At 35.9% G+C, this 23,839-nt stretch overlaps 1 protein-coding gene across 9 annotated transcripts in view; it reads left to right on the forward strand.

Moving 5' to 3' along the window:
• LOC100734733 (contactin-4) overlaps nucleotides 1-23,839 on the forward strand; it is a 901,708-nt gene that overhangs the window by 487,896 nt on the left and 389,973 nt on the right. Inside the window, exon 4 of one of the 9 annotated variants that reach the window (XM_063260276.1) lies at nucleotides 11,732-11,829. The exons of the other annotated variants lie outside the window; for them this stretch is intronic. The gene's annotated coding sequence lies outside the window, so the exon portion shown is untranslated. The remainder of the gene's footprint in view (nucleotides 1-11,731; nucleotides 11,830-23,839) is intronic. 9 annotated transcript variants of the gene reach the window in all.

Raw genomic sequence — 23,839 nt, forward strand, 5'->3', positions numbered from 1 at the left:
TGCAGGGTTGGCTTGGTGTTCATGAAGTTCTTCAGCTGTTCTTTTCATGGAAGTATCGTATTTCACCATAGATTTTGAATGATAGTTTTTCAGGGTATATCTGTCTAGGTTGGAAATCATTTTGCTTTAGGATCTGGAATACTTCACTCCATGCTCTTCTTGACTTTATTGTTTGTGCTGAGAAGTCTGCTATGATTCTGATAGGTTTTCTTTTACAAGTGATCTGTCTTTTCTCTCTGACAGCTTTTAATAATCTATTCTTGTTTGGATTTCTGGAATAGTGATTATTATATGTCTGGGTGTAGTTTTATTTTGGTTTTGACTATTTGGAGTTCTATAGGCTTCACTGAACTGATGTAGGTTTCTGATCTCATGCTTGGGAAATTTTCAGCTATTACTTCTCTAAATATCCTCTTGACATCCTTTATGTTATCCCCTTCTTTTTCATTAATCCCTATCAATCTTGTTATTTTTCTTTGCATCATCTTGCAGTTGTTGAATTGTTATTTCCTGATTCCTTGTTATTTTTAAAAGATCTTTCCTTTCCTCTTCACTAGCTGTCTTCAAGGTCTGAAATTCTATCTTCACTTTCACTGAAGCAGTTTTTACAACTTTCAGTGGAGTTTTTGATTTCCTATAGATCTCTGCGCATCTGCTTTATATATTCTGTTTGTTTCTTATATTGCTCATCTAGGGATTCTATCCTTTTGTTTAGTTCCTCCAATTTTTTAACTGTGTTTTCTTTAGATATATTCAGAATCTCTTTCATTTCTTTTATCATTTCTTCTTTTACCTGGTAGATTATTTCGAGTTTGAATTCCTTTACAGCTTCCTGGATTTGCTTGTTTATTTCAGTAGCTATTATGTCTGATATTTGAGGTGTATGGCATATATTTTCTTCTATATACATTGCTCCTAAGGTTTCTTGAGATGGGCTGGAGGTTTGAGGTTGTAATTTGGTCTTTCATTTTGTCATTTTCCTATATTTCTGTGTTTCAAGTGTTATTCGAAAGCTTCCTCAGGGTCTGTTGGAAACCTACTTCTATGTTCGCAGCTCCTGGGACTCTGGTACCCAGTTCCCCCAGGCCACTGGGCCTCTAGAACCAGTGGCCCTCTTCTGCCTGTTTAGAACTCTGTAGTTCCAGATAAGCTGGGCTCCAGGGACACTGTGTGCCCGCCTGCTTGCTGGAAACTCCACAGTTCTCTGAGCGCAGCTGGAATGGGGAGGTGGATGTAGGCGCCTGGGGCCCACTTAGACACTTCACTGCACCCAGAAGGCTCGAGGGTCCAGAACAGTCTGGGCTTGGGGCAGAGTGCACTGAGCACTTACCACAGGCCGTGGGGCCTCTGGAACTGGTGATGCTCGCCTGCTTGCTGAGAAATCCACAGTCCTCTAGACACTGGGGGAGGCAGATGCAGGTGCCCCAGATCTGCCGAGCCCTTGCTCTGCACCCAGATGGTGCAAGAGTCCCAAACAGGCTGGGCTCTGGGAATAGTGTGTGTCTGCCTGATTGCTGGAAACTCCACAGTTCTCTGAGTGCAGCCGGAATTGGGAAGGCGGATGTAGATGCCTCAAACCCACTTAGCCACTTCAGTGCACCCGGAAGCCTGGAAGGTCCCAAACAGTCTGGGCTTGAGGCAGAGTGCACTGGGCACTTATGCAGGCCGCGGGGCCTCTGGAACTGGTGATGCTCGCCTGCTTGCTGAGATATCCACTTTAAATTCTTTTTGACCAGTGATTTTACTGATATTAGGGAAGCATGTGGGCTAAACCATCAAAGTTCAACCAGCCATGCAATCTGTAAAGTTAACAAATAACACTGACAAGTCAATCCACTTTGTTCTGACACTTGAATATAGTGTACGGTATGATTGAAGCCATAAGAATGACTTACCATAGGAAAGATTGCAGTGGCAATAATAGTAAAAAAATGTGATTTATTAATTATATACTAGATACTATGGCTAATTCCCTTCTAAGATTAAATTGCATGACTAATTCCTTTTCCTGGTGTGGAAAGATTACTGTTCATCAAAGTAGTTTGCCTCAGTGTTCAGGAGAGTGGCTTACTGGGAGTTCTGCTACTAACTAATGATGCTCCTGTTTTACAGAGAAGCTGAAGTAAAGATAGTACAGGTACCATCATTTTCTGATGTTTATACAAAATAAATTCAAAATCTGTGCCATCTCTCTTCAGTGTATTGTTATTTTATGATCTCACTTCACACTTGTATCATCTTTTCCCATTGTTCTAAATTACAAAACAATGATACTTAGCTCCATTTTTTTATTCTTTCTATGTATCTGCAGTAGAATTATCTATTTTGTTTAATCTTCAGTTATAGCCTGGAAAATGTGAGTTAATACTCAGATTTTATCTGAAGGAACTGAAACCGAGGTGCAATGACTTGTCCAGGGTTGCTTCACTTGTTCTTAAGCTTAATGATAAAGTCTGCATTCTCTCTACTACAGCATGTTCAAGTTTGTATGGTTTAAATCCTCCTAGAATGTGGGATTCTAGCTCATAAAATCATGAGACTAAATTTTAAAAAAAACCTTTTTACATACACAGGACTATGTCCCACTAATTGTATTTCATTTCAAAATGCATTGAGATCAGAGAGAATACTTTTGTTACTCCTAACCACATACTTTGTTGTCAAGTTGGTACTTTTTGCAGTGCATAAATCTGTAGCATTTTACAGATAGCACTGTAGTCTGCAATGAGGTTATTGTTTTCTAAGTTCCCAAAAGGATTGAGTTGTAACATCTTTTACAGTACTGTTAAAGTTATTCCTTAACTATTATTTGACATTTCACTTATTTGATTTGGCTTCCTAAATATAAGATCATGAGCTTGAAGCCAGAAAGCAAATCTTCTTCTTTTTTAATATCTATGAATTTATAACATCTAGCGTACATTTGCTATGCACAAGTATTTTATTTAGCATTTTCCCTTGGAAGGCGGACGTATGTATTCATCTTCAATATGTATAATCTTTTTAAGAGACATTGTATTCAACACATGTGAATGGCTCAAAATGTTAGTCATGTACAGATACATGGAACTGAGAACCTGGTCATGTATTGTTTAAACAGCTTTATTTTCTCAGCTATAATTTGGACGTGAAGTTCCATTTCTGCTTATCATTTATTGGCTTTTAAAATAGCATCACAATTTGATGCAAAATCAGTGGAATTTGGCAAATCTCTATTCCCACATGGCCAGAGAAATTTAAATTATTTCACAGGCTGCTCTTACTGTGAACAATCTATTTGAGTAGTGACCTCAGTTAGCTGAAAGCACCCAGTATCTTGAAAATTGTAAAGCTGTAGCATTTGGAGATTGCTAAGAAGATTTCTATGGTATATAAATGATTACAAAACTATACAGTACTCTCAAAATCTTTTGCAAAATGTAATAGAGCTATAAGCCTATAAAGGCTTCATTCAAGAAATAAGTTTTAATATTTGTGGTGGTAAATTCAGTCCCACTGTGACATCAAACAAGTTATTTCATGTGTGTAGAGATAAAACTGTAAACTATATAAAATAAACAGCATATGTTCACCTTAGATAGCAAGACATTTTACTTTGGATAAATTTGTTCTACTTTTAAGAATTCAGAGCAGTGTTGTTTGTTGGACAAATTCTCTGTTTAGTCTACTGTAGGCCTATCTTAACCCTGCCATTAATTGGTCTGCATCCAGACAATTAAAGCTACAGTATTTAACAAATTCAGAAGGTGAACTTTTTTATTTTTTTAAAAATTTTTATTAGTACCTGCTTGTGATACATCATGAATACTTTCATTTTGTGGAGTTGGGACAAGTACACCCCAAAGTCATTTGGAATTCCAAACTTAGAATGAAATGACATTGAAATATTTTGATTCATGTTTCTCTACCAACAGTGATAAGCTGGGAGCTGATTACTACTTCTCTGCATCTTCAAAAGTAAAAAATACATAAATGCAATTTTCCACATCACAGAATGGCATGCCAGTTAGAACTTACCCTTCTTTGTTGACAAAGAAACAAAAGCCCACAACGGTAAAGTAACTTATTTAAGGTCATCATAACTCGATCCCCCTTCAGTACTCTCTCTGTTCATAATTGCAGCAGATAATATTTATTAAACACTCATTTATGTCAAACACTATATGAAGATCTTCACACGTTTTGATTTGATAGTCAAAGAAACTAAAGTACAGTATTGATTAAATATATTCTCACTCTGTCATACTGACTGCCAAGTTATGTCTCTGTAGCAAAGACAGTAACTAAGCCCAACTCATTTTTAGCCCAAGACAACAAAGGAAATACTCTAAGCATGGTTTTATGTATTCATAAATCCCCCAGGTCTAAAAGCTGGTATATAAATGATATATAAATATGTATTCGTAGCAAAGAAATATCTCAAAGTCAGTCATCCCTAAGGAAGGGGACTTCTGGTAAAAAAAATTCTAGGAACTCATCAACCCGTGAATATTTAAATTTACTCTGAATTAAAACTCTTCAGAGTTTATATGTAAGCTTTTGTAATATTTGTAAAAGTCAAGGTCAGCTTTTCAACAATGCATCCAGGATGCTTTGTGAGGGAAGAAAACAGCCCAAATAATTTTGGTGGAAGAGGAAAGAAATATTTTGTCTTCACCACAATCATTATTCTGTGGCAGTTCTGAGAATACCTATAATAGAAAAACATGATTTTTATTTCACTCATCTTTTCCCCAATTTAGATAAACAAAGAGGCAAACTGCCACTCTTGATTTTAAAAGTCCAGATAGGGGGGGAAATTGTGGGAGTATATTTAATACATATAACAAATAGTTATCACATAACTATATGCCAGATGTGATGGCTTTATATTGATTATCATGATCAAAATCTCAATCTCTTGCTTCCTGGAGCTCACTAGCTAGGAAACGAAATAAGCTTGTAAATCACAGTTAGAAGTCAGTATGATAAGTGCAGTTGTGCACAGAAGTGAGGTAGGTATACAAAGCTCAAATTTAAGACCCTCTGATCACTTGGAATTTGAAGAACATCACAACTGCTGCCCTGGATTACTACTGAATTCCAAGGCTTAATGTACCAAGCTTTATTTCTCACACATGTAAAATTAAGTGGAGTAGTGTCAGGAACTGTGGCCCATGCAGTCTTTCAGGTGCTGGCTCATTTTTTGTATGTGACTTTTAAGATACTTTTCAACATTGCTATCTAGCCACTAACTAGGAAAAAAGAAAAGAATGGAGAGAGGTGAAAGAGCTTTTGTGATCAAGGCACTTCATATGCACTCATATCTAATGGCTCAGAACCATGCACATGACTTCACCTTACTGCAGAAGGGGCTAGGAAATGCTGTCTAACCCTGAGTTCAACAAGAAAAGAAAAGGATTTGACAAGCAGCTACCTAAGTCACTTCCCCGGTGGACAAGATGAATTCAGGCAATAGAAGGGAAAAAACGTCCCAGCTAGAGGGCATAAACTGTCCAGTGACATGAAGACAGGAAGTCATGACACTACTGACAACCTACAGAAATCCCAGGGTGGCTGGAGTAGTGATCCCTGTTCTAAAGTGGTTAGAGGCAGGTGAGAAACAAAGATGCGTGATCTTGAGGGCTTTTTGTACTATGCTAAGGAGTTTGGACTTTATTTTCTCAAAATAATGGTGAATTATTCAGAAATCTAGAAAATGTTAATCTAGTATCTGAAAAACAGGACTTTAGTTGTGTACAATAGGGATAAGTGGAGAGTTATGGAGAATTAATAGCAAAGCATAAGATAGAGTCAGGAAATACCAGAAAATAGACTGTGCATGACTTGAGGACCCATTAGGTACGAAAATCGGGATAACGGAAGCAAGTGTCAAGAATACTTACTGGGGAACTTTGACCAGTTAGGGACAAACCTAATCTGTAAAGAACAAGAGATTGAGAGGAAAAGATGGTAAGTGAGGGAAGCTCATTTTGGTCTAAAGGGAAAAAAAAGATCATTAGAGGCTGAGATTTGAGATTGTCAGCATGTAGGTCTTTGAAGCTCACCAAATAATACAATCTCAAAGAGAAAGAAAATAAACATAAGTTTTTCAATAAAACCAGTAAAGCCAGAATTTAAAGAATAGGAAGAAGAGATTTTTTTTTCATCAACAGTTTCATTTAGTAACAAATAGAAAAAGTGAAGAAAAAAATTTTAAAAGATGGGCAAGAAACAACTGTATCAAAAGAAAGGAAATAATGGTACATGCTGTAATACAGAAGAACCACAAAAATGTTATGCTAAATAAAAGAACTCCATCACAGAATATATATATATATATATATATATATATATATATATATATATAATTCTATTGGTATTGAATGTCCATATTTAAATAAAAATAGTCATCTATTCACAGGGTGGAGAAGATGGGTTAGTATAAGGACAAAGGAGTGGCTTGTGATAGGCACAGGGTTTTTGGAGGAATGAGGAAAATATACTAAAATGATTGTGGTGAGTGTTGCAATAACGGAACATACTAAAAATCATTAAAATTGAAATTTAGGTTGATCAAACTGTATGTTAATTATGTCTAACTAAAACAGTCATTTGAAGAAAAACAAGCAACATCTTGATTAAAATAAATATCAGGTCTTCTAGGAACTTTCTGAAGGCAAAACTCAATGATTTCTAAACCAGTCATGTATTTTTATGGGCCTAGAATTATATTTAAATTTCTGTACAGATAATATTTCTATTTCATCTATAATTCGTCACAGTTTTTCTTTTTTTTTTTCACATTTTTAAGACATTGAGATCACTACCTATATCTTTTCCTTCTTTAAAAAATCTAGATTTTATGTAATTAGAATGTATTTTCATCATGGCTAGGTTTGGAAAGTTTTATTCGTAGTAATACACCTTGATATGAAAGTTCATATTAAAACTGTCTTGGAAGTCATGCAGTTACCTGTGAACATCAGCCTCCACATCAAAGGTTATACCATCACCATCTTCATACCCAGCCATGCCTAGGACCCAAAGTGAACCCATACACAACTTATCAGAGGAAAACATTTGTCATTTTACATTTAAATTCTCATCCAAGATATTCTGCAGGTTTTCTTGGAGCTGCAGAAATATCACAGTTATACATTATTTAGTAGCCATCTTGCCTTGCAAAGGTCAGGTTCATGTTATTCAAAACGTGATGTTTAGTATGCAAAAACACAAACAGATTTGTTGTTTTAAAGTCACAGAATGTGATTAGTGAAACTAACTTTCTCTGGAAGAAAAATGCCTTGCCTCAGCATCTGATTTGTAAGTGGGTTTGGCTTCATTGATATTTAATCATCGTTTTAATCTGTATGTCAGTTTTTATTGCAGTCTGCTTCTGGGAAGCAGACTTTTTTCTCTTTGAAATACCAGTGACACCCATTCTTTGCTCTAACATCACAACAAGGACTCTCTCAGGGGCACAACTAGTTGTATTTTATCTCTAAGGATGTAATTATTTTGTGTTTATCCATAGTTCCTCAAGGGGCTGATGATGTGAGACACCCTTCTTACAGACCTTTGTATTTCAAAAGAAGAATCTGATGTGTTGCAAATGATCTTGCATCATTCTTGTGAATTGCTTGTTTGTAACCAAACTAGTTCTATTTTTTTATTAGTGTGATAGTTGCAACTTTGAAGGTTATTAGTTGATCTTTTCAAGATGTTACGAGCTTTAGTAGCTTAGAGAACTGTGTCTTTTCTGTTAATGTGTTTTAAATATTCAAATTCATTTTCAAAGTCAGAATAGAGAATGGAATTATCCACAACCCACTTTGAGCTATCAATATGATCATATATGGCAATAAAACTACAAATAGGAACTCAGAATTAGTATCTCTAGTGATTGATGTTGAGAAATCAAGGCTGGCATCTCTGCAACAAGCTTGAGCTTCTTTCACACAAGCTGATAATGTTTTATTTCCTGCTCAATTGAGACAACCAGAGTGAAAAACCGTGTGTTGCAGTTTTTGTTTCTGATTGGAGAAATCCCTGTATGAGTCTTGACCTACATAGGTGACCCACTGCTCTTGGCCCTCTCAGAAAAGCAGGTAAGGGTCGGTGAAGTGCTAGAGACTTAGGCTTCTCTCTCCTTCACTGCCAGTGGGGCAAAATAGTATGACATTCCACATTTTGCTTCAGCAGGATTCTTAATATGTGAAGGAAAAATAAACACATTCTAAAGTCCTAACTGTCCTTTTTTTCTTTTCTTTTTTTTTTTAAATCCAGGCAGAAAGCATTAGTAGAATGAATGCATTCATCTACTCTTTCATGAATATCAGCTGTAACATGGTCTTAACTCTTCAAAGATTTCACCTGCTAGTAAAGAATAATGTCTAGGTACTTTGAATATAGAATATTGCCCATAATTCCGAAGTTGAACTTCCATAGGTAAAATACCATAGCTAACAACGGAACAAATTTTGCCCAACTGTATTTTATGACTCTCAATAGAATAGTGAGGAGTCATCTTGTTATACAGGCCAGTGATACCGTTCCTCTTGGATTTCTCAATTCATTTTACCACCTATTTTTGGTATTAGAACTGTCTTCATCTTCTCGGGGTGAGGGTGTCAGCAGTGTTCTGAGGATTGAATCCAGGGCCTTTTAACTGAAGTACATCTCCAAACCTTTATTTTTAAGTTTTTAATTTTAATTTTTAAATTAAAGACAAGGGCTTACTAAGTCACAGCGTTCCTCAGGCTGGGCCTGAATGTATAATTCTCCTGTGTCAGCCTCCCAGAGTTCTGGAATTACAGGTATGCACACCCTCTTTCCCAATACTGTATGATCTTAACTTATATGTAGAGTCTTCTTTCTGTGGAAAAGTTTAAGCATCCATAGCCATTATTTATGATGCTATGAAGAGGTCATTATAAATAGAATCTAATTTCTGAACTCATATTACAAAATTGTACAAAAAAAAAGATTCATGAGGAGCAATTGTTTTTCTTTCTAGATACTGTGTTCTGATAAGTGGCTCTTTTATGATCAGTATTAATTTTTAAAAATAAGATATTGCTGATTTATCTATGTTTGCTTTTTCTTCTAAAAAATTCCTTGAGGCAGTTTTCTCACAAGAAATAAAGTTCTTTAAATATGAAACTTTCAATTGCTCAAGGCAGAAAACACCCTTAATTAGTTTTGTAACATCTAAATTCATTAATTTTGCAATAGTAACATGAAGTCTTTTATGAACCAACCCCCCACTCTTTTAGGCCCTGGGGATATGCAGATGGTTAAAATCTAATTGTTGCCTTATAGAAACTTTCATTGCAGTGGGCTGGAGCATCACATAAATGGGTAACTACAATGCAGTTTGAAAATTATAACAATAGGCATTTAAAATACAGCAAGAATATCTACCAGTTTCCAACATATTTTTTTTGGCTCTTATGTAATGACAAGCATATTATCTTGCAAAGATTTGTTACTTTTCTCTTCTGTCAATATAATATAGTGGGAAAATAGTAGAATGTTTTGATTAAAATGTACAATCTGTAGTCACACTATTTGTGTTTAAAATATCTGACCTTAATAACTACATAACACTAGGAAATTATTTAGGATGAGCTTTATTTCAGAAGCAGTAAAATAGGCATAAAGAAAGGTTGTGTATACAGTTTCTATTTCTGCTCCCACATCACATCCAAATGTATGCCACCACCGTCTTCTGTTGCTCTTGATGAGGCAGATTACTATACAGGATCATGTACCTGTGCACAATCATTTTCTATGTGACTGTGATCCTTAGCATTTTAACTTGCACTGGGCTTTTGACAAATGCAGCGACAGTAACGCTTCAGAAGTTCAGCTGTAAGAGACTTGTGGCTTCCATTGTTGTACTGTCAGAAATATGTGCTTGAGACCACCACTGGCAAAAAGCCAGTTACCTCATCAGAAGGTGAGACCATGTTGAAGGAGACTGAGGCAGTCTGGCAACCTGACGGCACCGATTTGTGGAGAGCAAGTTCTAGCCCATCTGATCCTGGTGTTTAACAAAGGCACACAGATCAAAGAACCATGAGAAATAGTAAGTTGCTACTATTTTAACCACTCAGTTTTGGAATAATGTGTTATATGTAGAAATAGATAATTGAAATACCTCATATAATCCCCACAAGTCTCACAGTGGAAAAAAGAGACTTTTTAAAACAGAAGCTATTTTAAAAATCAAAATCCATTCACCACATATTTTAATAAAGCCCTTAACTTAGCTATCGCATCCTACGTTAGCTTATCTTATCATATTTTATCTTTTCTAACCATTTCAGCCACATTCCAAGGATATTCCATGCCTTTTCAACTCTCAGGAGTTTTTTTCTTTCTCTTTTCTCTTCCTGAAATTCTTTTCTCTTTTGAATTTGCCTCACTTATTTCACAGATTGCTTCTCGCCTAAATGTCACTTTCTCAGCAAGGTCGTCTGTGTTCTGAAAATAGTTCCACGCTCACAGCCAGCCAAAGCTTACCCAATTTCCCTCTTGTCTTTGCATCATGTGACATATCACTATTAAAAATTACCTTGTTTATTTAGACTTCCATGATTGTCTGCTTTCCTCCACTTTTCTGAGGTGCACTCCACAAGGTGAGGAAAGAGACTTATGAGCCTCTCTGTATCAAGCTCTGAAAATGATGTTTGACATATGCTGTATGCTTCGCAGAGCACCCTGATGGATAGGCAGTCCTTCTAGGAAATGACTCAGAATCAGATTTTAAAGTACACAGCAGAGACCTGGGTCTTGTGTAATACTAATAATTAAAACACAATTATGAACCACTTTTCCTGATTGAGTTTATCTTAGAATCAGGCGAGCTAATAAGTATACTATCTCCATTATTTCCTTTGTTCCCATATTAATGCCATCGTCCTTGATTCTAAAGTCCAATTTTCAAAAATAACAAAACTGAATGTTAGAAAATTTAAGCAACTTGGATAAAATAATGAAGATTTACATTCATGGAATTTGACTAAAGACTTAATTCACCGTGCTGCTATTGCCTATATATGTAAAATTTTATGTATTTTTATCCCTCTCTCTATCATGTTAGTATTTTACTTTTGTTAGGATCCTAAGCACTAGTAAAACACATCATTTGGGGGCTCAGAGGGCAGCTACATGAAGAAATTTGCTAGACCTGAACCTTGAACAAAAAGTTGATAATGCAGAAAATCGAACTCCATGTAAAGAAAACTACAGGAAAATTTTATAATGTAGTTTTTGAACTTTAGAGTATCTGAATGAAAATGTGGTTGTGGGAAAATATTCCTATGACCTTTACATTATTTTGAACCTCAATGGAAATTTCAGAAACACATGGAAAAGACATATTTTTAAATAGAATAGAGGAAAAATTACTACATTTCTAACCAGTCAGAGAACAATCTAAGTGGACAACATTCTTCACTAGTGCTTGGTGTTCATTTTCAATCGAAAAATGCTGATTAATGTTATAGTTTAGATCTAAAATGTCACCAGTTTTACGTATTCGAGAGTGGAGATTTGACCGGTGATTGGAATCAGTGAATGCTCTACTTGTCAGTGGATTGATCCACTGATGAGCTCATGGCTAAGTGTGCTGTTAAGAGGTAGGGTGCTTTGGAGGAAGTGAACTGCTGGGAGCTTCTCTTTCCCCAAATTGCTCTGTCTCTCTCTGCTTCTTGACTGCTGTAAGATGGCATTTCTCCACCAGGTCCTTCCACCAGCTGTGTTTTCCTTGGAGCCAGATGACCAAGGACCGGATCCCCTGAACTGTTGGCCAAATTATATCTCTCCTCCTTTATGCTCCAGGTATCTGATATTTTGTAACAGTGACAGAAAAGTGACTAAGACTGATATTTGGTACCAAAAAAAGTAGGATCATTGATGTGAAAGCACCTGACCATGTGGTTTTAAAATCTTTAGAACTGGTTTTTAGGAGGAATTTTGAAAGAATCAGAGATGTGGTCCAAGAATATTGTAAACAGCTTAATGGGTGATTCTAGTTGGAGCTCACAAGACTAGGAATGTATAATAAAGCCCAAATTAAGCAGATTTCAACGAAGCAAGAACTGCATTGCCAGGTAGACTCTGGCAGAAAGTTTGTCAGGATTTTGTCCGTGTCCAGAGAATTTACAAGAGACTGAGGTTAATGATACTAGACTAATCAATCTGGCAGAGTTTTCAAGACAGTTCATCATTTAGGCTGTGGCGTGGGTAATGCTGGCTGCTTTTAGTCAGATTTGTAGTGAGAATTGAGGGCAAAAGGCAAAGTAGAAAAAAATTGGAAAACTTACATTTTACATTCTGTATGTGAGTAAAACTAGCATTTCACTGTCTATACAAAGATTGTATAGACATTGGAAAACTTACATATAAATTCACAGCTAAAGGAGGAATGACTGCTAATGAAATTATCACCAAATGAGCCATGGATATAGCTCTGTGGAACTGGGCCTGCCTGGCAAACACAGGGTCCTGAGTTCAGTTCCAGTACAAAAAAAAAAAAAAAGAAAGAAAGAGAGAAGAAAAGAAAAAAGAAGAGAAGAAAAGAAAACAAAAGAAGAAAAATAATACACAAAAATAAACAAAATAGTTTGTACAGGGACAAAAAGAAACACACCATGTAGTCATCTCAAGAGTTAGCAAAACCCATCCATGGCAGGTTCCAAGGTGAAAAATGTCAACCTTTCATTTGAGAAGAGAACTTCTGGGACTCCTGCTAGAGGAGAGTCTGCTAGGGAATTGGTCCTCCGTGATTCATTTCACTGTGCTTAGACATATATCCATTCAGAGGCTGCTGTAACCATTTTCAGGAGTGCCTGGATACTATTTCCACTGACAACAGATCTTTGTATAGACAGTGAAATGCTAGTTTTACTCACATACAGAATGTAAGATTTGATGGGCCACGGAGGCTGGTATAAGTAGCTTTCTTCTGACCATGCTCCTCTATCATGCCATTTTTGCCTGAGAGCTAACTATCCATGAACTGAATTGTCTAAAAATATGAGCCAAAATAAACCTGCCCTCCTTTAAGTTGCAGGTGTATTTTGTTGCAAAAAAGGGAAAGTGACTAATACAGTTACTGATGTGTTCAAGGCATGTGTACCCAAACAAAGTTTCAGTCTACTGAAAGTGAACTCTTCCCAGAACTTAGCATTCTGAGCTTGTAATCAAAGCTTGGAGGAGTTCCTGCATCAAGTAACTCATACTCAGTAATAGGTGATAAGTGTTCAGGGGTTAACATACTGAATTGATTAAAAACTTTAAGTATCTTTTTGGTTGCAGAAAAATTGTGGGATAAAAGCAAATCATATTATCACAAATACACATTACACACAGACAAATGCATGCATGTGTGTGTATGCACACATGCACACACACATGCACACACACACACACACTTTATGACTGGTTAAATTGAAGAACTTTAGGATGCCTAGGAAGGGAAGTAAGGCAATCTTTATGTGTACAGGTCTGTCATCAAATAGCATGGTTCATTGTGAATTTTTGTTTCAAGCATGTTAAACAGTTGACTTCAGATTCCTAGCAGATGGTGGCAGCAGCAGGCAGGCACTCTAGTCAATGAGGAATCAAAGTGAACTTTTAAAATAGCTGATTCTTAAACTTGGAACAAAAAGGAGTGAATGTTAGGGGGGAAAGTAACAGGTTTCTCATGAAACGTATTATGTGCAAATCAAAAAATGAGAAACTCTAAAATTTGCAATAAACACAGGAATATGTATTTAACTTTATGGAAATGCAATGTATTTAATCAGTCTTTTAGCAGAGACTTGCATATTAACTGTCATCAAATCTCTTTAGCATAGAATTACAGAAATGCAGACTACTATGTACTTTCCCATCAGAGCATACTAAAAATGTTTTCTTAAATAAAAAAGTATTGTGTTTTTATTGATGAATTAAAGTGGAAAACATAGAGATAATTTTTTTCTTAGTGCCAGTCGACAGTATAAATATTTCTAACACAGGAAGATCTTGTTTGCAGATAATCTTTGCGTTTTATTTTCTATGCTGTCTCTACTGCTATTAAGATTTCCCTGGCAGTCTTTATATGCTTGATTTATCAGCATAAAATAGAATGACTCAATATACCGCTTAGCTCCTTCACATGTTAGCCACTTAAAATGGCTAGGAAACGTCATCAAATGCCAGCAAATGGAAAAACAAGAGTTTGTTCTATGAGACAGGCCCATGCTAAGTCTTTAGAGCCATTTAGACCTCCTCATCCCTTAGAAAGTCAGCAGGTGTAAGTCTCCCAACAACAGGTTTCCTTCCCATGTCTGAATGATTGTGGTGATTAAAATGCAGCTGTCATTTTAGCTGTAAATGTATACTTTTATATCACACTGCAGAAGTGCGCATTTGTTTCATTAAAATGCCCTTTATACTATTTTTCCGTGGAATTTGAGTCCATTGAATGACATTCAAATTAAATGAACACACAACAGGGCTTCAATGAGGTGCTTAATTTCTCCTCGTAATCAGGCACTTTCATCCCATTCCTCTTTCCTGCCTATCTGTCAAATGTTCCTTAATTAAGAATTATTCTTAATTACAAAGTTTACGTGTCATTTTATTTTAGAGGTAATTAATTAAATTTAACACAAATCATTGCAGATATTGCCTTTTCTGCACACTCATTTTTTCTTAACTATTGGAATACCTTGAATCCTTTGACTGATGGGGGTAGGGCATATTGATTTGTTTTGTGTCTGGTATGTGGCAGAGAGCTCATACTGAATAGAAGAGTCTCAGCCTATCAGCCAGACAAAGAAGTAGGAAGCATTTTTTTCTTAGTTGATAAAGGGCAGTGAAAAAATGCACTCTGGTCATTCAGTGCATTATGTGAAATCTCTAAGGAGCAAGGAAGTGTGATGATTATGGATGAAATTCGATCCTGCAAAGAATACCCAAAAATAAAGCTATTCTGTAGGAGTTCTTGGATATTTGTTAGAATGGATTTGCCAATATTTTTGTGTGGGGGACTATATGAAGGTCACTCTGAGCGAGTCACCTGGTTGGAGGAGAAAAGAGATCCAATGGACAGATTAGGAAAGGATTCTGTACCTCTTAGCTCCTTCTTACTGTTTTTCACTTTAAACATTTTTAGATCCTACCATTTATTTGTCATTTTGTTAACTAATATTTGACAGGAAGCAGGCAGTAAATAAATTTTTAGTAATAAATGAATAATATTTTTGGAAACTACAAGTTATTTGGCCTATTTAAGGATTAAATATTCATTATGTTCAGTGCCATTATGTTATTAAGTTCTCAGAACAAAGTATGGAAGAATGTATGGTAAGCCATGTTTTCAAAGATTCGCAACAGTAGAAGTAAAGCTCATACACCTAAATATTACATAAATGAGACTATAATGTATGCCGTGATAAACATCTTTATATGAATAGAGAGAGCAAATCAGACAAGCAGGGCAAAGTTTCAGAAATGTGAAGAGCATTTGAATTCTGCCTTGAGGGTAGTTTTGAACAAATGAAGAACTAGGGAAAGGACATCCTAGGGAGATGAGCAAAGGTCAGATGATTGAATGGATATGATGTTTTCAAATTTCCAAAAATTGGAAAACACAGTAATGCTCAGTCCTCGCAAGGATACAGTGAGACAAGCATTTTCTACCTGCTGTCAGCACCACAGTATGGGTCTGGAAAACTATTTTTACAATATGTATCATAAGATTCATTATTTCCTTTTCTAAAATGTTATTAATGATAGGTGTACAATCTTTATGTACACAATTATTTATCAGCATATTTAACAAATATTAATTCTAAATACTTATAGGTAAATGATTACATAAATTATGAATCTTAAAAACCATGTTGCATAATGTTTATTGGCATGAAGAGATGCTTAAAATTATACACACACACACACACACACACACACACACTATAAATGTAATTGAATGCCAGTTACAATTGTAAAAATATACACAGCAGTAAAAAGAAAACTAAATAGAATTAACACAATACTTTGCTAATATTAATTATCTTTGGGTAGTAGATTTATGGAGACTTTCTATGTTTTTCGTGTTTTCTTTTTTCCAGACATTTTATGGTAGATGAATTAGTTTAATAATAAGGAAAACAGACTTAAACTTGTATGTTACAAAGGATAGAGATGTATCAGATGGCTAATGTATCAAATGCTTAGAGAATGATTATAGAACAAGAAGGTAGTTTCAAAGTTTATTTAGTTCACACTGTGTGCAAAACCTGGTAGTAAGCATTCAGCGTAAAAGGGCCAAGTACAAGATATGGCCTTCCACTCAAAATTATAAACTGGCTGAGTAGGCAAATCAAAGTACATAATGACAATGTCAGACAACAATTCCAATAATATTGAATGTGGGGCAAAATTCTATAGATTACCGAAAGAAAGGCCTAAAAATATGGAGCAGTGATTAGCATAGCTGCATAGCATTTCTAAGTACTTTTTTGTCATTTGCTATTCATGTCACCTTGAAGAATATATGGTGTCACAAATAGTGCAGGGCCTGTAGACTCTCCAATCATTTCCCCCACCAACAGTATCAGGGTAAGACTGAGAATGTGAGAGGACAGTGGGAAAAAACCCATAATTTATAAGCTTGTGGGTCAGGAAACAGTAGATACTACACAGTGACCTTCCTTCTGATTTATGTGTCTTTTCATAAGATCCCACCATAAGTATTCAAATACATAGAAGACACCTCCTCCCATGTACACACATGTATGCAGTCATAAATACACGTGTGCATGTTATGTATATATTTTTATATATGCATCTACATACAACATACATATATCTACAACACATATATGAAATATATATAAAATATTTTTCAGTTTCTTTGGTTAGTGATTATATAAACTTATCTAGATAGATCTGCAATTTTCAAAAATTTTCCACAAATTAGCTCCATGCTAAAATGCTTTTGCTGGAGGGATGTAATTAAAGAAAAATATATGACTTAACTGGTAAGAAATGTAAATGTAAACATTGTTGTCATGGAAAACATCCTTATATTTTGGAAAAAACAAGAGTTTTTTTTCAGAGAGTAGAGAACAGATTTCCCTATTTTGGGTGTCTGAGTAAACTCAAAACAAATGAAGAATAATTTTATGTTTGTTTTGGTGGTATAAATTTTCATCCACTGACAAAGGATCTGTGATTCTTGTATCAGGTACAAAGCCACTGATAAATGTCGCAGGAAAATACACTACAAGTTAAGAAACATTGAGTCTCTCCCGTCTGCAAATGTTGAGAATGCTATGGTCAGACTAGGAGATGGTTATGATCTCATGGAAGAATCAGATGAGTAGGTTGTTATTTTGCCCCCGAGACAATTCTACCTGTTGACCTTCACCTATGAGTCAGAAAGACCAAGAACATCCTGGAAAAAGTTGCATATGTTGTATGTTACAGGTTGCCGTGGTTCTTAGCATTTGGTTTGGAGGTCACAGATTCCTTTAATTAGCTCATGAAAATGATTGTTTATCACCTCCAAAATTCACAAGCTCAACACTCTGTAATTAAATTTAATCAATTTATGGATTCTCTCCAAGCCAGTCCATGTACATGTGTTGGAATTTGGACATGTACTAAGCTACAAGCAAGCAACAACAATTTGAAGTAGAGAATCAGAAGTAAACTGCACAGAATGTGTATAGAAAATGAAGACTAGCTCTCTTTAAGCAACTACAATTTCGTATGGAAGATTAAAGGGTAGGAGAATCAAATTCCTAATTTCTAAAAACTACAAATTAAATCATTATATAACATGGGTCCATTTCTAAGAAAGTACATTTTAACTTTTATTGGTCATTCTTTAATTTGACAAAAGTATCCAATCTTCTCAGTTGAATTTCACAGAGAGACATTTAACAGCAACAAATTTTGTTCTTAATCTTCACAAGGTAGTTTTTCTTCTGTTGCCAGCACCCATGTGTGCACTTGACACTGTGAAACCAAAGAGAGTTTTGAACAGACTTCACCAATCACTGACCTCATCATTCAGAACGATTGAAGTGTGTCTTGTCATTTTCCTTTTCACGGACACTTTCTCGCCTTAGATTCCAAGTCAAAACAATCCTGCACTATTATTTTTATGGCATGTCCATCTCCTGATGTGTCACAAACTCTATAACAAAGAAATGGAACAGAAAGATGGTGCGTTGTAGACTTGGGTATAATTATTTTCAAAAGAAAAGGAAAATGACAAGAAGAGATCAAGTGGAGTAAAAATAAACTTAAGCCTGCTGACTTGAAAAAACAGTCAAAACAAGATTGATGGGTCCTGTACAGATGCCTCCTTGTCTCTCTGTCTCTGTCTCTGTCTCTGTCTCTGTCTCTGTCTCTGTCTCTCTCTCTCTCTCTCACACACACACACACACACACACACACACACACACTCTTACATACAGAGTAATGGTATCTTTTATGGAGAATTTTGTTGATGACATGATCCAGCATTAATTTTTTAATAAATAGGAATATAATTACATGCTTATTTTTGGATATAACTAATCAAGTGACATTTCCAAACACATGTCTGTATGTTGCAGATTAAATGAGTTAATGTATGTAAATACTTAGACTATGGTGTGCCACATAGGAACACAGTTTTCAGGTCTTTTTTCCATGACTAATTTATGGTGATGCTGAGAAAAACAATGATGTAGCATTAATTTCTTTATTCCTTACTAGATTCCAAGGAGGTAATGATCCTTTTTAAATCTTTTGATATTTGAGCAGATGTAAACAGTGAGATTAAGAAAATGGCAGTATAGCTCTTGGATTCTGAACCTTCATAAAATATTCCAACATTCTTGATTGTGTCTGCTGTTCCTTAAATTTGCTTTTGGGACCACTTTCTTCAGAATCACTTGTTTTACTTGTTTGAAACAGGTATTCCTGGGTCTGCTTTAAGCCTCCTACAAGAGTGTATGAGAAAAACCCCTAAGCCTACCTTTGTAAGAATTAATTCTTCTACAGGATTCTTAAACACACTTGTATTTGAGAACCACTGCCCTGCCCAGACTTTGAAATGACTCATATTTACATATCACGTATAGGATCCATTTTAAAGGCGGGCTTTTATTTGATAAGAAATCTGTAGGGGAAAGTGCTGGCTCTTAAATGTCTTTCACCAATTTTCTTCTAATTCACAGTATTAAATATTTATTTCTTTGGATTCCAGTATACCTATAGGAGTCTCCATTTAAAATTTAAATACTAGAGGAAGCCATTAGCATCCATTAGCAATGAGTGTAAATGAGGGATTTCAGAGTCAATCATTCAGCAAATCTTCAAGGGAGGAAGATGAATGAGTTCCACTGAGGACAAAAGGGAGAGGAGACAGTGAGCAGAAAAGGCCAGCCTGCCTGAAGCCTTGCAGCTGAAACTCTTAGACTGTGAGGGGAGTCTGGAAATAATGGACTCCGTAGCCCTGTGCAAACTGGTGAAAATACGCTTGAGATATGCTTGTGATAGAGACGAGCCCCCAGGGGCCAGTTTTGATTAGTGATTTAGCAACACCCCATCTCAAAAATAAGACAAAAATAGGATTGTAGGGATGTAGCTCAGTGCAAAAGTCCTGGATTCAGTTCCCAGGACTAGGGAGGGAAAAAACGCTAATGCTGTGTTTCAGTTATCTCTGCATGAGACACAGGAGTAAACCTTGAAGAAATTGACCAAATTTACACCCAGAGTTAGCCAACCAGTAGAAATTAGATAATTTTTGTTTTCGGAATAAGTATTTTTCTCTTCTCCTCATAAATAGTATTCATCCTAAGTTATTTTTTAAATTACTTGCATTATTTTCCTGTTTCAGTGATCATAAATAAAACAAAATAATGGGAGACTCATTAGTCATGGGACTTTTTGGTAATCTGTAAGAACATGTTATTTTACAGATTGAAATAATTAAAAAAGATCAGGAGTGCTCTGATAAGATTAATGGGAAGAGACAGAGAAGAGAATATGCTTATATGTGTAATTAGCAAGTCCAGGTTCTTGTTCAGGTATCAGTAGGACAATTTGTATGTGTCTAAAATTATGAAACAGGAAGATTAGCTATATATTTTGTGAAATGGGGACTCTTTATAATGGTTATTAGCTTTAGTCATTGGCAAAAGCATAAACATCAGGGATTTTTAATGTCATCTTTTCCTTGTATGTACATGAATTACCATCTGATTTTTAAACTAAAAATATCCTCACAGTGAACCATCTTTATCAGGGTCAAATAATGGTGATAAAAAGATGTGGCAACTCTAGTTACAGAAGCAAATAAGGTCTTGAAGTTCTATGCCTTCAGCCTCAGGTTCTAGAAAGTAGTGTGGAGAAAATACTACAGGCATCCTAATTTGCTTTCTTTTCCCTTCAGCCTGTGATACAAATATTTTAAACTTACTTAAAACATAAAAATGCATCTACGTTCTCAAGACAATCAATGAAACTGTGTAATTCTCCCCTCATGTCTTTGTATGTATTTTATTTCAGTTTAGGAAATAACTATTTCATGCAATTTAGCATTTGGTCTTATGCTAAGAAGAGATAAAAATTGAAGGATTCTTCCAAAAAGTCGCACTCTTTTGACAATTACATAAAGAATTTTAAAGATTTAAAAACTCAAGTAAGCCTCACAGGTCAAGGAATTGATTTAAATAAGAAAACCTAACTGCTTTTTGTATTTGTGTTTTTGTTTGTTTTTAAATTATGTGCATGTTGTTTTTTTTTAATTTTACTAAATCGTGAAACATCTGTTTTTCTTCACTAGATTTAATTCTTGTTTTTCTTCTGTTTGAAACCTTTGTTTTAAATCACATCACAAAAGTTAAATATTTAAAGTAGGTGCTTTACATTTTGTCTTACATCATTGAACTTTTCACATTTGAGATCTATTCTAACTTGTTTCCTTAGCAACATTATACTCTGATTTGTTGGGCAAGAGATAACAAAGCAGAAACTAAACTGACTTTTCTCTGGAGAAAATGGACCAGCCAACCCCCAGTTACCCTAACTATTCTCATTCTAAAGCACATGGCATTAGTATAATTGCAAATACAGGTTCACATAAAAAGAACTACATCCACAGAGAAAGTTAGTTCCCTCATTGTTGAGAGGAGGACAAGGACATTGGGTCTGGAGTGGTACGTGATTCCTGTTAGTGAACAAGGCTCTTGACTGAAGAGCACATCTTTTTAAAAAGCAGATGAGCTAGTGCTATGCATGATGTGTGTGGCCTGATAATGAGTCTCCTTTCCAGCAGAGTAACCCTTAAGCAGTTCAAACCTACCTTGTTTTAGCTTTTACTCTCTGCTTCCTAAAACAAAATATGTTATGTCTAATGCTTCTAGAAGTGTAACAAAACACAACAGATATTTAAAAGCAGTGATACTCTGTTTCCTTCAGGTTTTACATTCTGCTTTCTGTAAACATTCCTCAGCTGCAAATCTCTATCCCTACTATCCCTGATTATTTCTGCTTTAACATTTACTTTAACCTGTGATGCTCCCACTTCTGTACCCAGTAATCTACTGCATGTGAAGTCTATCTATAATACTCCCTTCTGTAGACTTTCCAGTTATTTCTATAAGTCAGTTTCAATTTACAATAGCATTTGCCCAATTTCATTGTGTCCAAAATTGAATTCCTGAATGCTGTGAGAGAAAACCAACAGTGTACAAAATGGTGCCACTAAACATTTATAGTATCCAGGTGGCGATGCCCAGAAAGCCACTGGATATTTGACTTGTGGTTTAGAAATGAGAGCTAAGTGACAGATTTAAATTTAGGAATCCTTAGCCTAAAAGTGTTTCTGAAACTATAGGTGGGCATGACCACGTCTCAGACAGGAACTGATAGGATTATTTCCAAAGGATGAAAAATATTTCCAAAAGATGAGGAGTATAAAACAAAAGAGGCCTTTATTCTGGGAACATGGGGAGAGAGGACTGGCGCCATGGCCGCTGGAATCTGGCGATCTCTCTCACGCTGACACATGGCGTGGGGGGAATATAAGTAGCCTAAGTTTAGGGCAGTGCCCTAAGGCCATTAGAGATGCACAGGTATTTCATTGGCACACGTTTGGCGCCAGGGGCAGGTTCCGAAGGGTGGGGACATATAGGTTTACAGATAAATCTCTAGGAGCAGGGGAGGCAGGAGCTCCCTAATTCCGGCTGAGGCTTTTTCTGGCTACAGTGTCCGGTCTAGGTCAGCAACCCTTTCAGGAACCAACTGAAATAGGGTGCCATAGTTTTTCTTTAGCCTACACTCACTTGTCTATACAGACTTGCAGTCAGTAACGGTGAAAAGACAGCAGAAAGGTCTGCATTTCCCTCTTCTTTTAATGAAATTGTAACACTGGACTTACCTCTTGCGTAGCAGCAACAATCACAAAATGAGAAGAAACTGCCTTCCATAGACAGAGTTCCTGCTCTGGTTCTCTCAAGTTCCCACCACTTGTCCCTTGTCTGCGTCACCCATTACATACCTGGTTATCTTCTGCAGATGTTTGTTTTCTATGTCTGATAGTCATTGGTAAATACAGAACTGTGCCTTTGATTTCATTCTCCTCTTAGTTGCATGGGCTATGTTTTGCTACTGAACTATAATTAAGACAGTTGCTTTTTGATAGTATTTTCATGAAATCATTAAGAGACATGCAAGCCATCAAATGTTAAACTTAGAAGTCTTAGTAATTATGTAGTAAATCATTCATTTTAAAAATAGACAGCCAAAGACCCAAAAAGTCAGACCTACTGACCCCTTTAGAATTTAAGTAAGTTAACATCCCAGCCCAAGGTTAGAACTCGAGTCACATAGTTCCTCCTAAACTTTGGAATCTTTAGTTATTAATGTAAATCTGACACATTTGCTCTTAATTGAGCAGAAAAATTTAGTACTTGTTTCTGGATGAGAATCAATACCCAGAAAAACGAAAACCTGTAACTACCTGTAACTAGTTTATGGTAACAAAGATATTGCAGTATACAGATTTTTGAAGAGACTTTGAATTTATTTATTGCAGTTGTGCTTTGGACAGAACCATTTTTAAAATAATCTGTTTATTATTTCAGCTTATTGAAAGAAATATCCATTTGCTCTGGTATTCCTAATTTTCTTCCAAGTCACATTGTTTTGTTATGCTTTGTTTTATTTTGTTTTGTTTTTTTCCCAGCACAGTTTGCTAGCCAACCAAATTAAAAGACCCATAGGCAGCTACCTCCACCTAGGAATCAAAGGGATTATTTGGTGTGAAGGGTATAAATTGTGCCAGGTTCAGCATCAACCAATTACTGATTACCCAATTATGTTTTATCTCTCCAATTACATGGAATTAAAATAATTGCAAATGTTTGTATGCACACAAAGGGAAACTACCAAATGCACAAAGCTCCCTCTTGGTAGGAGGACAGGTGTATTTGCTCTGGAGCAATATGTGATGCTTTAGAGTCTACATTTATTAAAACAGTTGAGTGAAGGCAACTTGATATTGACGAACCATCAAGCAAGCTTAACCCTTAAGCTACCTTAGAGGAGAGAATAGTCCTATTCTGTGACCCCCTGAAAAGTATTCAAAGACTCAAGTTGACCTAGTTAGATGTTGATTGCCTTTGGCTACCTCTTTGGGTCCTTCTAACCTCCAGAAATATGTACAATCATTTTTCTGAGTCTAGGTCAGAGGATAAAAATGTCTGTAGCATAGCCCCAACCTGGAATAAGCATTTATAGTAAAAGCTTTCTATCTGTGAGCCATGAAGCTAAGGAGCAGGACCAAGATGAAGTG

Source organism: Cavia porcellus, unplaced genomic scaffold, assembly GCF_034190915.1.
Source record: "Cavia porcellus strain 051 isolate PalLab524CR breed Dunkin Hartley unplaced genomic scaffold, mCavPor4.1 scaffold_13, whole genome shotgun sequence".
Taxonomy (NCBI): Eukaryota; Metazoa; Chordata; class Mammalia; order Rodentia; family Caviidae; genus Cavia; species Cavia porcellus.